The sequence below is a fragment of the Pseudonaja textilis genome, chromosome 1, assembly GCF_049901715.1.
Source record: "Pseudonaja textilis isolate UNSWEBS1 chromosome 1, rPseTex1.2, whole genome shotgun sequence".
NCBI lineage: Eukaryota > Metazoa > Chordata > Lepidosauria > Squamata > Elapidae > Pseudonaja > Pseudonaja textilis.
The window spans coordinates 153,756,420-153,770,593 of NC_141990.1; the positions used below are offsets into that span (position 1 = coordinate 153,756,420).

Here is a 14,174-nt window from a genome sequence, read left to right on the forward strand (position 1 = left end):
AGGGACTAGTAGGAAAAAACCCCTAAGAAAGTGAAATGAAAATCTATTATTTTCCTTAAATCCTGAAATTGTTGCTTTATGTTTTCAGAGTACAATTGAGAACAGATAATGTGGGACAAATTCTCTGATGCCAATATATTTAAGCATGCTGTCCATACTTTAAACTCTATTGAGCTTAGTGAGACTTTTCCCCCTTTGTGATTCATATAGTATCACAAAGTTCATGTGTCCACATTCCAAGTAAACCCTCTAGACAATTCAAAACTCCGGTCCATCGAAGTAAGAATTTGTTAGAGAAGTCATGTTGGCATATCTGGGGGAAACCCAAATCTGAATTCCTGCATTTCTCCCCCCTCCCAATACTAAAATTCACACCCTGCCCCACTTAATGACTCCCAGGTCACATTAGCCAAACAACCTCCTGTTTCAGCTGCCGCAAATTCCAGTCATTCCCCTCCAGATGCCAGCAACTTGTCCTTGATCTCTGGCGAAAAAGAATGTTGTTGTAGCTATATTCACTTCACTAATCTCCTGTTCCCACAGCCTGCCCATCCCCCACTGTGGCAGCCCGGAATCTGAATCAAGATGGATCCAGGGCTGACATCATGGATATTAGACTTGAGGGAAGTAAGGCTAGTGTGAGAAAGAGAAGGCTAGTGTGAGAAAATAAGTAGGCTATGTCTACAAGCGATGGTAGCACGTAGTTGACCTTAAAACCATGCAAATATTAAGCAGAACTGATAATATGTCATGGAAGATGAAATGGCAACTGCTTTCTTATTGCTGCCAAAGAAACAAGATGAGAATATTAATTGATTTGACCATTCCAAAACATTAACTTTCTTCTACTTTAAGCATTTTTGGTTATGCATGTTGTATGTTTTGGGTCATTGTCTTGCTGATGATCCACTTGCTTTTGAGTTTTAGTTCACGGACAAATACTCGGATATTACCCTGTAGAATTTAGTGGCATAATTCAGAATAAATTCCATTAATGATGGCAAGCTGTCCTGGTCCAGAGACAGCAAAGTAGGCTCAACATGATACTGCCTTTACCATGTTTCACAGTGGAATAAGGTTCTTACATTGGAATGCAGCAGTTTAACATACATAACGTTTTAATTCAAGCCAAAAAGTTCTGTTTTGACCCCACCCAGCTACATTCTTCCATTAGCTTTCTGACTGATCCACTTGGTCTTTCACAAACTATGAATGGGAGAGGGAGAACATTCAGTAGTTAGGGAAGTTTTAGAGGTTAAATTTGTCTGAAAGAAGCTATTTAATGCCTGGGGACTTTTCAGTTTGTAATAGTAACAGTTCATTAAATCTCCCCCTGTTCAAACTGGGTTTCCACTGTTTAATATTACAAATACTAGATTACTGAATAATCCAACACTGGGTCATTGTTTCAGAGATATTACCTTACCTAAACAGAGAAACATAATGACAACGGGTGGGGAAAAAATCAGTGAGAGTGGGAGCAACTTCTGACTTCCTATCGGCTTCCTATTTAACTTCTTTGTGGGAAGTTGGCAGTAAGCATCAGCAATCTTTCCTTCCTTCCTTCCCTTCCTCCCTAATCTGTCCTTCCTCCATACCTTATTCCATCCTCCTTCCCTCTCTCCTCCCTTCATTCCCAGAAAGGTCAGTTAATTATTCAAGTTCTGGTCTCTTACTTTCCCTCCCCTTTACATAAAAAGATTAAGGCAACTTTCTACATCATCCTGGGTGCATACTAAAATGTTGCCTTCATTTAAGCAGATGTATATATATATAATGGAATAGTTCATTTGCATTATATTTGTATTTTATTGCTTTAATACAACTCTGCTTCCAGCAATTTGAGTTTTGCCTCCAAATTCTTTAGTTATCTCTATTAAAATTTCTGAATCTTCTATTCTTTGATCCAGTTATTCTGAGATTCTACTTGAATTACCGTAAATGTTGATAATGTTTGCCTGAAGAGAACTGAAATTTGCTTGCATATCCTGATGTGATTGCCAAGATAATGAAATCATAGGGAGATTATCGTCCAATAAATAGATCTCTGATATAATAAGACTTTTGAGATTCTGGAGAAGAAGTATCATTCTTCCATCTTAGAAAGGCCCTTGCTCTGTTGATTTTTACTCATTTTTGAAAAATAATATGTAATCTTATGTTTAATATTTTTGTTTGTACTGATTAAATTAAATGAAACAAGAGTAAAAGATTAAAATAAAACCATTGTTTGATATCTTACACAAAAACACTATACACAAAGCAAGTTTTAATACTAAATTGAATGAATATATGTTAATTAAGGATTAAAAAGAAAAAAGTCCCTTTTTTACAAGAAATTCATGTTGTTCACATGGTTAAAATGAAAACAAAATCCTGTTAGACTCTATGGTTAAAAAAAAATTATGATGGAATGCCCTCCTTTGGTTAAGGAAAAGAAAACTGGGAAATGGCAACATTCTGTCCTACCATTTCTTGTGTTGGAGTGCTCTCTTGTGGTCAAAACAAGACTTTTTTGGTGAAAAGTTTCTTTTTTGGGGGGAGGAAGGAAAAGCAGGCCCAAATTAGTTTTAAACAAAACATAAACTTGAAGTTGGAAATAATAAAATAAATATAACTAATTAAAACGTCTATTTTGGAATATTCAGCTGCACAACCCATGTGATGTTGTTGTAACCAAGAAAAATAAATCTACATTTTCAGTTTTAGTAATGAAAATAATATTTAAAGAAAGGTGGGTTTCTCTTGAAAGTAAGTAGAGGTCATAATTCTTAACACAGATTAACACGTAACTTGAAAACCAAATTATGTTTTTATCAAAACAGATTCCAAAAATCATAAATTTTGAGGATTGTTATTATGTTAAATAATGCAGTAGACCAGGGGTCCCCAACCTTTTTGACCTTGGGGACCACCAAACTCATAAATCCCGAGGACCACTAATTTTTTTTAAAAAAGATAATATATTTAATACAAAAAAATTATTTTTATATTAAATATAAATTTAATATTATTTTTTTTATTATATGTATATATATATATATATATACACACACACATAAGTGCTTATTTTCCATAGAGCTGTCTCGAGTGTCCAGGTTGGGAGGAGCTCCAGTCTCGGCTCTCACAGGCTGAGCTTGAGATTGAGGCACGCCTCTCACCATCACGTGGTCCTCCGGGCGCGCCCCAGTTTTTTGCTCAGCCTCGTGGCAGTCAGGCTGGTTTTCCTTTTGCTCCTGGTCGTTCTAGCACCTTGTGTTTTCTTTTTTTTTTGATCAACTTGGACTCTCAGACAGCGCAGGAAACTGAGGTTTGAGCTCCCTAGGGAGCCTTTTTCTTCTAAGGGGAATTGTTTCACTATCCTTTTAGGGAGAATCCAGCGCTTCGAGCGCTGCCCCCTCCGATTGCTGCCTTTTCGCTCCGTGCGAAGCTGCATCGTTCTTTCCTGCCTGTTTTTGTTCTTTGGCCGTTTCCCCACGAACGCCCTCTAACCCAGGGAGATGCTTCCTGCCTCTCCCAGGTACTTCTTTGTGGCCTCCGGCCTTTTAACTTCTCCTGGGTGATAGCCGCCGCTGGGGATTGCCTCGTCATTGCGCCCTCCATTTTGGGCTCCTGTGGCGTCAGCCATCTTGGGAGTGGCAGGAGTCGCCGCCATCTTGTGTGTGGCCGCATGGCCGGGCGCCATTTTTCAGAGGCCTATAACAGGGTTTTTCTTAAGGTTTTATAGGCAGACTCCGGACTGCCTATATCCTTGCCTGTTTGCACTTAGTTTCTATCAGGCTAACCAGGGTTAGTTGGCTCTGTAGCCCTTCCCCAGCAGGCGAGTTAGCAGCTCTGCCATCCCCTTCCCCGGTTCGTCCGGCAGGGGTAGCTGCCTGATGCGTTCAACTTTTGGCTAATTGGCTTCTGGCTAGGCCTGCTGTGCAACAGCCTCCTATTTTAAATACAAAAAAATTTTTTTGATCAAAAGGGGTGCGAAACGTGCGCTAGGATACCCGGCCTCTACGTAGGCCGCATCCAAACGTGCAACTGTCCGAGGACCCGTGATGGCACTTTACTTTAAAATTTTTGGTTGGTAGCCCCAGGGCGCCTGCCACTGCTCGAGGCCTACCTGCAGGCCGCATTGTGTTTGATTCCTGGGCAGATCCTTGGAATGTCCAAATCCCTGCTGGTACCTTGCAATCCTGCCTTGGTACTCCTCTAGATATAGGAGTCTACTGGCTACACAGTCTCTCCCCAGCAAGGGAGGTAGCAGCTCCGCCATCCCCTTCCCGGTCCGCCTGGCAGGGGCGGTTTTTTGCGTCCATCTTTGGCAAATGGCTTCTGGGCTAGGCCCTACTCTCAACAACGTGCAAAGCACCTCTGTTGCCCTTGACCTAGGGGGTGCGAAACGCAGTACTGGGTTTCCGGCCCCTGCTTAGGCTGTGTCCAGCCTTGTTAATCACCTCACGTTAATCAAGAACTTTCCTCCTTTCTCCTCTCCAGATGGCAGACGACAATGCATCTCGTGGCACTTCACTGAAGGCCAAGGCTGAGTCTTACCACCTGCGCAAACAAGCACAGGAAACATCCAAAGCCTCTCAAAGGGATGCCCTTAGGCGACACAGGGCCCTTGAAAAGGAGATTGACAGATGCTCTAAGGAGTCAAGCTCTGTGCCTCTGGACCCTTCCAATCCCACTCCCTCTACCTCCACCCATCCTCCCTCCTCCCCTGCTTCTGCCTCTTCATCGCAGCCTGGACAGGCCCCTGAGGCCACCTTCCCCCCGCTGCTGCAGGTCTGCGCCCGGAGGAGCCTCACCCACCCCCACGGTGGAAATCCCGAAAATCTCAAACGAGCGATGGAGCTGGCCATCCGGCACGGGATAGCACAACAGTTTCAGCAGCTGACTGGTCTGGCCCCTAGGCCTGAGGCCCCGAGGCTCGAGGATCAGCAACTTCGCATGGTCAGGTAGCTCTCCACGGGGACTTGACCCTGCCCTTGGAGATGGAGGAGATGGAGGCCCAGGAACTCGGGACCCTACCCTCTTTGGGGACGAGGAGGATCTCGAATGGGGTCTGTCGTAGACAGTGAACTCCTCTCGGGAGCAGGCCCCCAGAAGGGGACATGTCGGAGGACGAGGGCCTCTCTCCAGGCCAGCCCGCGTTTCTGGGGCTGTTTAAACCACATCTATTTAGGTCCCTCCTGTTCAAGGCCAGGAATACCTCGGGCCTGAACCCTCCCCCACCCAACCCAGCGGCATCGGGGTTCCTCCCGACTCCATTTTCTCCCAGCCTGTGGTGGAAACCGAAGTGATTCCTGTCCCACCCATATCCTCTGACATGGTCCCAAGGCAGCTAGCCTCCTCGGGGCCTCCTCCTCCTCCCAACGCCCAGGACAAGCGGTTTTTCAATCTTGAACCGCAGTTCTCTACCTGCTCGATCCCCCCTGTGGACGAGCCCGTGTAGGTCTGGCCTCCCGCTCAACTCCCAGCGAATCCCTCGAAGCTCTCCAGCCCGAGGACAAACGAGCTGAACTGGCCCTGCGCCGCGCTCATCTCTCTGATGCCTGGGCGGTCAGGGGCCTCCACGGCCGCGTCTTTTTCACCAGAACCTCCATCAAGTGGCTCCAGCAGCTCAAGCAGCACGTCCCGCAGCTAATCTCAGAGCGCACCAGGATATTGCCAAGATCCTGGCCGCAGCCGAGTTCTCTGCAGACGCCACCTTCCAGGCTGCAAAATTCTCCACCAGGGCCATCTCGCCCCAGGTTACTGCCCGTCGCCTTCTCTGGCTCCGCCACTGGCAGGCGGACGTAAAAAACAAGGCTAAGCTAGCATCAGCCCCCATCTCTGGGGGAAGCTATTTGGACCGGTTCTCGACCCATTCCTGGCCGAGACCCGCAACAAGCGCAAATATCTCCCTTCTCTTGCTAGGAGGTCTGATTTCAGAGGTTCCTCTCCCTCTTCTCGCCAAGGTTCTTCCCGCTCTTCCTCCTTCCCCAGGTACTACCAATCATCTCCCTACAGGCCTCCTGACCGATCGGAACCAGACAGGTCCGGAGGCACCTCGTCCAGGAAGCCCTCCCGGGGATCCGGGAGAGGTTCGCTCCGTCGTTCGATAATGCAGTCGCCCCCAGGTGGCTGCCCCCTCCCCAAAAAAAAGAAAGAAAGAAAGAAAGAAACAAGTATAAAAACGAGGAGAAGGAGAGCGAGAAAGCCTCCTCTTCAGGCTTCTCGCCTAGTCTGGCTCCACTCTGACACTTAACTCCTGCAAAATCTCTTTCTCTTCAGCCTTGCCCAAACCGTTGGGAAGCCTAATCCTCATATCTGCCTTACCTCTCCATACCAAGACTCCCGGTAGACCATACGGCTCCCGGACGCAGGCTCATAGTCTGGAGCACCTTGTCCTCCTCACCTTGCCCCAGGGCATCTGGCTGGCAACACATTTATCCCCACCCCATGTTAGCTGGGGTTCCTTCTCTGGGCCCCGGCCCACAGCCTCATAATCCAGATACACGGACCCCTTGCCCTGGTCCTCACTACTACCCTTAGTTCCCTCTGGGCGGTCCTCGGTCAGTTGGCTCTTGAGCAGGGCCGACCGCCTCGCTCTGGGCGGAACCAAACTTGGTCCCCACTAGCACAGGTCACAGTTTGGGAACTCCTTACGTCTCCCTCCATCACTCTGACCTGGAGTTCTCTCAGGGGGTTCCCAACAGGGTCTATCCCATAACACCCTAGGGCGTCCCATCGCCACCCTCGCAACGGTGACCCTCCGGTTATTGAGGGCCTCCCCTCACTCTGGCTAGGTCTTCTCAGGGGAACTTCCATCCTCGCCTCTGCCCGGGCTCCTCGCACCGGTCCCTAACAAGGTTTTGGCCGCTCTACCTAGTCTCCCTGCCCCACGGTCTCAGTAAGCATCCGTGGCATCCCCGGCAGGGGCTACCTTTAGACAGCCCCGCTCCTTCATCAGGCCCTCTCGTTGAGGCATTCCAACCTCCGAGGGGTTCTCCTGTTGGGCGTGCCCTCCAGCGGGTCATCAGGGTTCCAGGAGAGGTCCCATTCCAGACGGGAGCCCGCCCGCAGGACTAGCCAAGCTTTGGTATGTCCCAACCTGGACACTCGAGACAGCTCTATGGAAAAGGGCGTTGGTTCTTACCTGATATGCTTCTTTCGTAGAGCTGTTGAGAGTGTCCAGCCCCACCCGTAGGCCGTCTGGTGGGAAACCCTGCTGTTCGACCGAGCAAACTAATATTTTTTTCCTGAGTAAGATGAGAACAGGACCTTCCTTCTCGTCTTCGCAAAACTGGGGCGCGCCCGGAGGACCACGTGATGGTGAGAGGCGTGCCTCAATCTCAAGCTCAGCCTGTGAGAGCCGAGACTGGAGCTCCTCCCAACCTGGACACTCTCAACAGCTCTACGAAAAGAAGCGTATCAGGTAAGAACCAACGCCCCTTTAATTATAATAAAATCGTAAATGTTTAATCATAATTGTGGGACAGAGTGAAGGGAAAGGAGGGGCCTCATCCTTTGGTGGGGTTGGAAAGAGGGAGGATTTAAGAAGCCATATGGTGCCTGGAAGCTGGGAAGATCTGGACGGGAAGGAACCGGCTCCCCCTCAAACGGAAGAAAAGCAGAGCCATCTCATATATTTCCCAAGTCAGAGGAAGCCTCTCCCTCCTTTGCCAGGTGTGACTGCCTGGAGTTGGGGGAGGGAAGGAGCGCCTACGGGCTCCTAATAACCAGGCAACACTCCCCCCTTCAGCCTTCACATAAGAAGAGGACTCCCCGAGGCTAAGCTCCAGGTTTCTCCTGTTGCTTCCAAGCAGAGAAGGATCCTTCCCTGTGTAGAGGCTGAAGGGGGGGTGTCGAGTCCAGAAAAGCTGGAGCTCTCACCTGCACAAACAGGCTGGTTATTAGGAGCCGTCTTCCTCAGCGCTCTTTTGGTCTGGGCATTTGGTCTCTCCCCCCCCCACACGCCAAAGGAAAGCCAGCCGGGCTTCTCCTTCCCTCCTACCCTTCTCCCCAGTCAATCTTACTTCGGGACAGAGGAGAGTGCACTGGAAACATGTGTTGGCTTTTCCAACACGTCTTTCTCTGGTGCTCTCTCGCAATTCTTCATGTTCCTCCAGGCCTGGTTTGCTGAGGGGGAAGAGCAGCCCTGACCTCTCTGCTTCCCCCTGCCCCCCAGGAAAAGAAAGCAAGTAGAAACAGCTCTTGCTGGGGCGAAAGAGCAGAGACCAGAAGGCACAGGCAACAGAAAGCGGCGCTTTTCAAAGGCAGCAGTTTCCTATACCTTCCTTGATCTTTCGCCCAGCAAGAGCTATGTTTCTGTTTGCTTTTTCCTGTGCTTTCCCCTGGGGCCATGGGAGGGCAGCAGAGCAGAGTGCCGAGAGGGACGAGGAAACTGATGCCAATGCCCCATTCCAGACTTCAGAACTGGATGGTGAGCACAGACTTGCCCACTCCCCCCGTCCCACCACCAGCAGCCAGTACTTTTCCTGCCCTGGGCCGTCCCTACAGCCCGTGGCCATCGAGGAAGAGCTCAGGTCAGGAGAGGCAAACTGGAAGGTGCGGGAGTGCCGCGCAAATGCAAGTAGCGTGGCCCTGCACCTTCTGGCCATCTCCATTGCTGATTCAGCCCGCCTGTACCGCCAGCCCCCTCTGCTGCAACAGCATCATTACCTCATCCTGCCCAGCGACGGCAGATTTGTGCTGCTTTTTGCAGATTTGCGCTCGGCCAAAGGGTGGGAGCTAGCGAGTGGGCGGGCTTTGGGGAGATCTTTGGGGGAGCATTTCTCTGTGGCCCACCAAAATTTTCTCGCGGCCCACCAGTTGATGACCACTGCAATAGACAAGCAAAGAAAAAATTGGGGAAGCAATACCAAGGGAATAACATTTCCACAAATAGTAAAAGCATAGCTGTAAATTTCAATTTAAAAGTTTCTACAGAGGCTAAAATGGTCAAAATACAAGACCTGAGAAGTTGGAAACTAGAAACAAAAGTTATGAATCTATAAAGCTGTAAAGTCCATCTCCCGAGATTCTTATCATATTAATTGTTGCTGAAATTGCAGATAGTTTAGTGAAGATTATTAATCCTCTGGGCTCACCCTCTAGGAACAACCCCAGAAACAAATTAGCCCTTCTGCCAAATTCTTATTAATTAACAGCTAAGGAAGTCTCCTTGCAGTCTGGAGGGACAGATTTTATGTCTCTTAGTAAACCACATCTTCTTTGTTCTTTTGTAGCTAGTTGATATTGAGGGCGGGGGAAGGTCCCTCCTTTGTGGGGTTCTGCAAAGTTCAACACTCTTTTTTCCTTCCATTTAGCCTCTACATGAAATTGCTAGGTGAGATCGATTGCCAGTTCAGGGTTCAGTATCATCAGTATTTGAATGATAATGAATTATATATCTTTTTATATTTAATTTTAATAGTAATTTATTAAAAATGCAATCACAAAGATAAAAAATAATGCAAACTAAAAAGGAAAAATAGAAAAGAAAAAGTTATAGTAAAGTAAATAAATATGTATAAAGAAATGATTATCCCCTTTATCACATGAAATATGAACAGTTTTAAATATTCTCCTTCAATTGTAATTATTAGTTCCTTTTGGCTCCCTGTAGACCGATCCTTCAGTTTCATCCTATCATTTTTTTTTAAAGAGAATTCCCCCGCAAAAAGCATTATCAGGTTCTTATAATTAATTTCAAATTTTTATTTCAAATCACTTGGGCCCTTAGTTCATTTGTAACATTCCCAAAAATTGTAATCACCTTTTTGCTGTTTATTCAAAAAAATTCTTTTTAAGTTCTTGAACTTGTATTTAAAATTTCTTTTGTTAAGTATTGAAAGAAACTCACTTAGCATATTTAGAATTGTTGAGCCAAATGTTCTTAATAGCTAAAAGGCAATTAACAAGTAATTTCTGAAAATGATTAGAAAAGGAAGTATGGGAACTCAGTGTCCTTAAAGGTGCTGACCATGGTTTGAGCAAGATGGCTATTATGAAGGCAAATAGGATCCCAGGATAATGTAGCAGGATACATTCTGGGTAATTCACCGGGACCAAAGTTTTAGTCTGTCACATTCTGGTGGGAAAATGTGGTGAGAGAGAAATTCCCTGAGCCTGGGCTCCAGCACAAGTCCAAAAGCTCAGAAGACTAAACTGGTCTCAGTGACCGACCCAGATTGGATTCTGCAAGATGGCAATCCCTTTGTTTCCCACTGGAGACCACTGTCTTGCAATCTCCTCATGAGAAGCAAATGTCTTCAGTAATTGTGGGTGATCTCAAATCCTTTCTTTTTCTAGAGAGGAATTATGAAGAGTCGGTCTACTCACCAGTGCTTCATTCTGCTACAGCTATTGGTTCAATACCCAATATCCAATTATATCTGTCAACCCCAAGAGCCAGTTGTTGAGGTTCTGAGTTCCCATCCTCTTTTTTCCCCAAAGGCCAAAATTGCAAATTAATCTCTGACCTATAAGTACTTTGCAGCTACTATTTCTGCAAGCTTATGATTTGTAGAAGCCAGTCCAGTTGGCCTTTTAAAAATGGGCTCTTAAAGTTTAGGATCGCTCTCTACTTTTTGCTGATCTTCCATAATCTAGATCATGGCCCCTGAAACCCAATTTCTTAAAACAGTAGCATTTTTCTTGCTAGTTTGTTATCTGTTTTGATTTCAGTTATGTTACCTGAACTGAGGGTAGTCTTTAAGAAATGTGATCAAAGGAGTCTATTTCTTACAGGGGAACAAGCAACCTTGGAACAAGTTTAGATAGATTCTTTCAAAAAGTTCAGTTAGAGTGAGAGACATAGCACAAAGATTGACTGCATCATCAGTAAAAGGAAGGATTAAAAGAGTGAGTCAGAAGTAATTTATGCTGAATTACATTTTCCAACTGACACTGATTAAGACTGAGTAGCACTTAGGTGTGTAAAATGCCTTAGGATATGAATTTGTTTTATTATATTTTCTCTAAAGAATCAGCTAACACTTGTAATTTGTTCTTTTCCATAATAAAAGCTACTATCTCAGAATATATTTATTCTCTTATCTACTGGACTCTCAATATGTCATTTGATAAATGAGCACTTTGAGGATTAAAGATGCACTTTAATCCATATGTAGATTTATGTTAATTACCTGACATAATATACTTGGACATATTCATTAGTAGCTAGGGTATTTCAGATCCTTTTATTTATTTTTTATTTTATTTATTTTGATTTGTCAATCACTTACAAGATAATAGGTATAAGTATATACATAGTTATGAATACATGAAATGGTTACATATAAGAAAAATAAAAGAAACAATAGGACAGGGACGGTAGGCACATTGGTGCGCTTATGCACACCCCCTACAGACCTCTTAGGAAAGGGGTGAGGTCAATAATACACAGTCTAAGGTTAAAGTTTTTGGGGTTTGGGGAAGAAACCACAGAGTCAGGTAGAATATTCCAGACATTGACCACTCTGTTGCTGAAGTCTTATTTCCTGCAATCAAGTGGTCAACAAGGTCTTGACCATTCAGCTTGTATTTTATTTTCTGATTTTTTTTTTTGCCAATATATAAGACAGAGCATTTATTTGTTGAGATTATGGATATATGTAGGCCAGCCTTCTATTACAGTCAATCCAGGAGAAGTTCTAGCTGTACCATTTCTACAATTTATTTATTTGTTAAATGTATTTGCTGTCTATTTCGCCGTGGACTATTCTAAACAGCTTATAACAATAAAAATTAAGAAATGAAGAGAGTGTAAACAGAAGTAAAATAATAAAATAAATAAATAAATAAAATAAATAAAATAAAATAAATAAAAAGAACACAATGAGAATATGCTATTCCTCCACATAGTGACAGCTGCAAAGATTGTACTTGCCAAACACTGGAAAGAAAAAGAGATGCCAACTGCTGAAGAATGAATTTTGAAATGACTGCATTAGCAGAGATGGCGAAATTTACTGCTTTGATTAGAAATAATGGACTAGACAGTTTTATAAGAGACTGGAAACCATTTGTGGACTTTCTATGCCTGTCTGTCTGTAGGTATGTAGATACATATGCAAAAGGGAAGGAGAATTTGTTGTGTTTTTTTCTTTCAGCATCAACCAGGGTGATCCTACATATTAAATGTTAAATTTAATTGACCACTTTTTCCTCCTTTTTTTATACTATTTTTTTTCTTTTGTTGTTGTTAGGGTTGAAGGTTTTTGTTTTGTTTCATTTTGTTTGTTTGTTTTACTGTTTTGTATTTTGTTTTTTATGATAAAACAATAAATTTAAATTAAGAAAGAGAATATATAAATATGATGACAAAATAGGTGGAGAGTGGAGAGCAAGCGGGGAGAAGGAAGACTGAAATATAGAGGCACTGGGAGACAGGGGGGAAATAGCAATTGGTAGCAATGCGTGCATTTTGGAATAGCTTCCTTGGTTGAGGCTGTTGCCCACATCTTGATTTCTTCCAGCAAGATACTAAAACCTGGGCTCTTTTTATAGATCAACTTGTACCATCTAAACTGAACATATATATTGCCGATAGGCCCTTAATATGATTTTATTCTATTTAATTTTTATCCTACATGATTCAGAGGTATACAGGCTGAATAAATAAAAGTGAGCAGAAGCATGCTCTTACACACAACCATTTTTAAAACCTCTCCAAACCTATGTATCATTTGTTTCTATAACCTATGTAAAAACTTGTTCCTCTTAATAAAATGCCTTTCACTTTGCCTAAAGTACTTGTGTTCATACTGGAGGAGGTAAGTGTGTGAAAAGGCCACTTTACCAAGGTACTGGATGTTTCACACTCAAGTTCAGGAACCAGATTTGTTCTAGCTTCGTGCCAATTCAGACGTCTGACTTTCAAAGGCAACACTACCAGGCAAATACTTAGCATGCTCATTTTCTGGTAATTGTGACTCAATTTAGTGCTTCAAAATTTTTGTATACTTTTTAATAAAATTGGCATTCAGTTATTGTAATAATATTTGTAGAAGTATGGCAGAATAAAACATTTAACTGAGTAGGTATTTATAGTTAGTTTTTTTTCCTCTTGTTTGGGAGTGCTAACATCTGGATTTCTCAAAACCGTGGAAATCAGGCTTTTATTAGAATCTAGATTATTTGTGGATATTACCAGTGGATATTATCTGCAGCTTTGAAGTTTCCTCTAGGTCTGTCATTTGGTTAGGCTGCTGATGGGTACCTGGGGTGCTTTGTCCTCTGGGATGCTATTTGGCTTTAATTCATCTCTCATTATAAGCAATTTATGCATTTTATCTGTTTTATATAAACATCAAAGGGAGTAGAGATGCCTACTATGCAAGCCCCATTACTGATTAAAAGATGGCAGTGTGATCTTATTTAGTTTTAGTGTTTTTTTCTTAAGCTCTCTTTTACAGTTTTTATATACAGTGGTAAGCAATATGCTACTATGATAGGGATATTATATTACACGGTTAGCAATAGTTCAGATTTTGCAAATAGTTAGGACAAAATACATACACGGCCAAAGGAAAAAAAACCCACATTACTGCTTTCAAAATAAATATATAAAAGGATACAGCAGCTTTAAAAGAAAAATATTACCAATACTTAACATCCACTATAAATGGATTTATATAGCCAGTAGTATCTATTGAGATAAATGTTTCTTCTACAAACTTGATTCTGGGAACTAAGAGCTGAAAATATTTATTGTCCATTAATTAGCAACTATTTGCATGATCTCCAGTGCATTCAGAAAGTATTCAGACCCCATGGTTAAAGAAAAAGTAATATTTGACAACTGGATAAGCTATGAAACTATGGAAGACGTGCGTTTAATCATACAGTATTCTGTGAAATTAAAACATTAAAAGAACGAGGAAGGTATTGTAACAAGGCAGATCACTTCAATGTTAAGCGGTGAAAAAAAAGTAACAAATGCTCAATACCTGCTGAAAAATGTATATATGTATATATATTTGTTTATATGTTTGTTTTTTAAATGTTTTAAATATATGAATCTTAAATAAACTTTATTTTTTAAAAAATAAAAAGAAAGTATTCAGACCCCCTTCACTTTTGTCAATTTTGTTATACTGCAGCCAGATTCTACGGTTATTGCAATTCATTTTGTTCTTATTAATCTATACTAAGTACCCCATAATGACAAAATGAAAACAGAATTTTAGAAA

The 14,174-nt window shown here is 43.2% G+C and overlaps 1 protein-coding gene across 2 annotated transcripts in view; it reads left to right on the forward strand.

Annotated features, from left to right (window-relative positions):
* Positions 1 to 14,174, forward strand: part of WDPCP (WD repeat containing planar cell polarity effector) — a 179,850-nt gene that overhangs the window by 1,034 nt on the left and 164,642 nt on the right. The gene's annotated exons all lie outside the window — the stretch shown is intronic.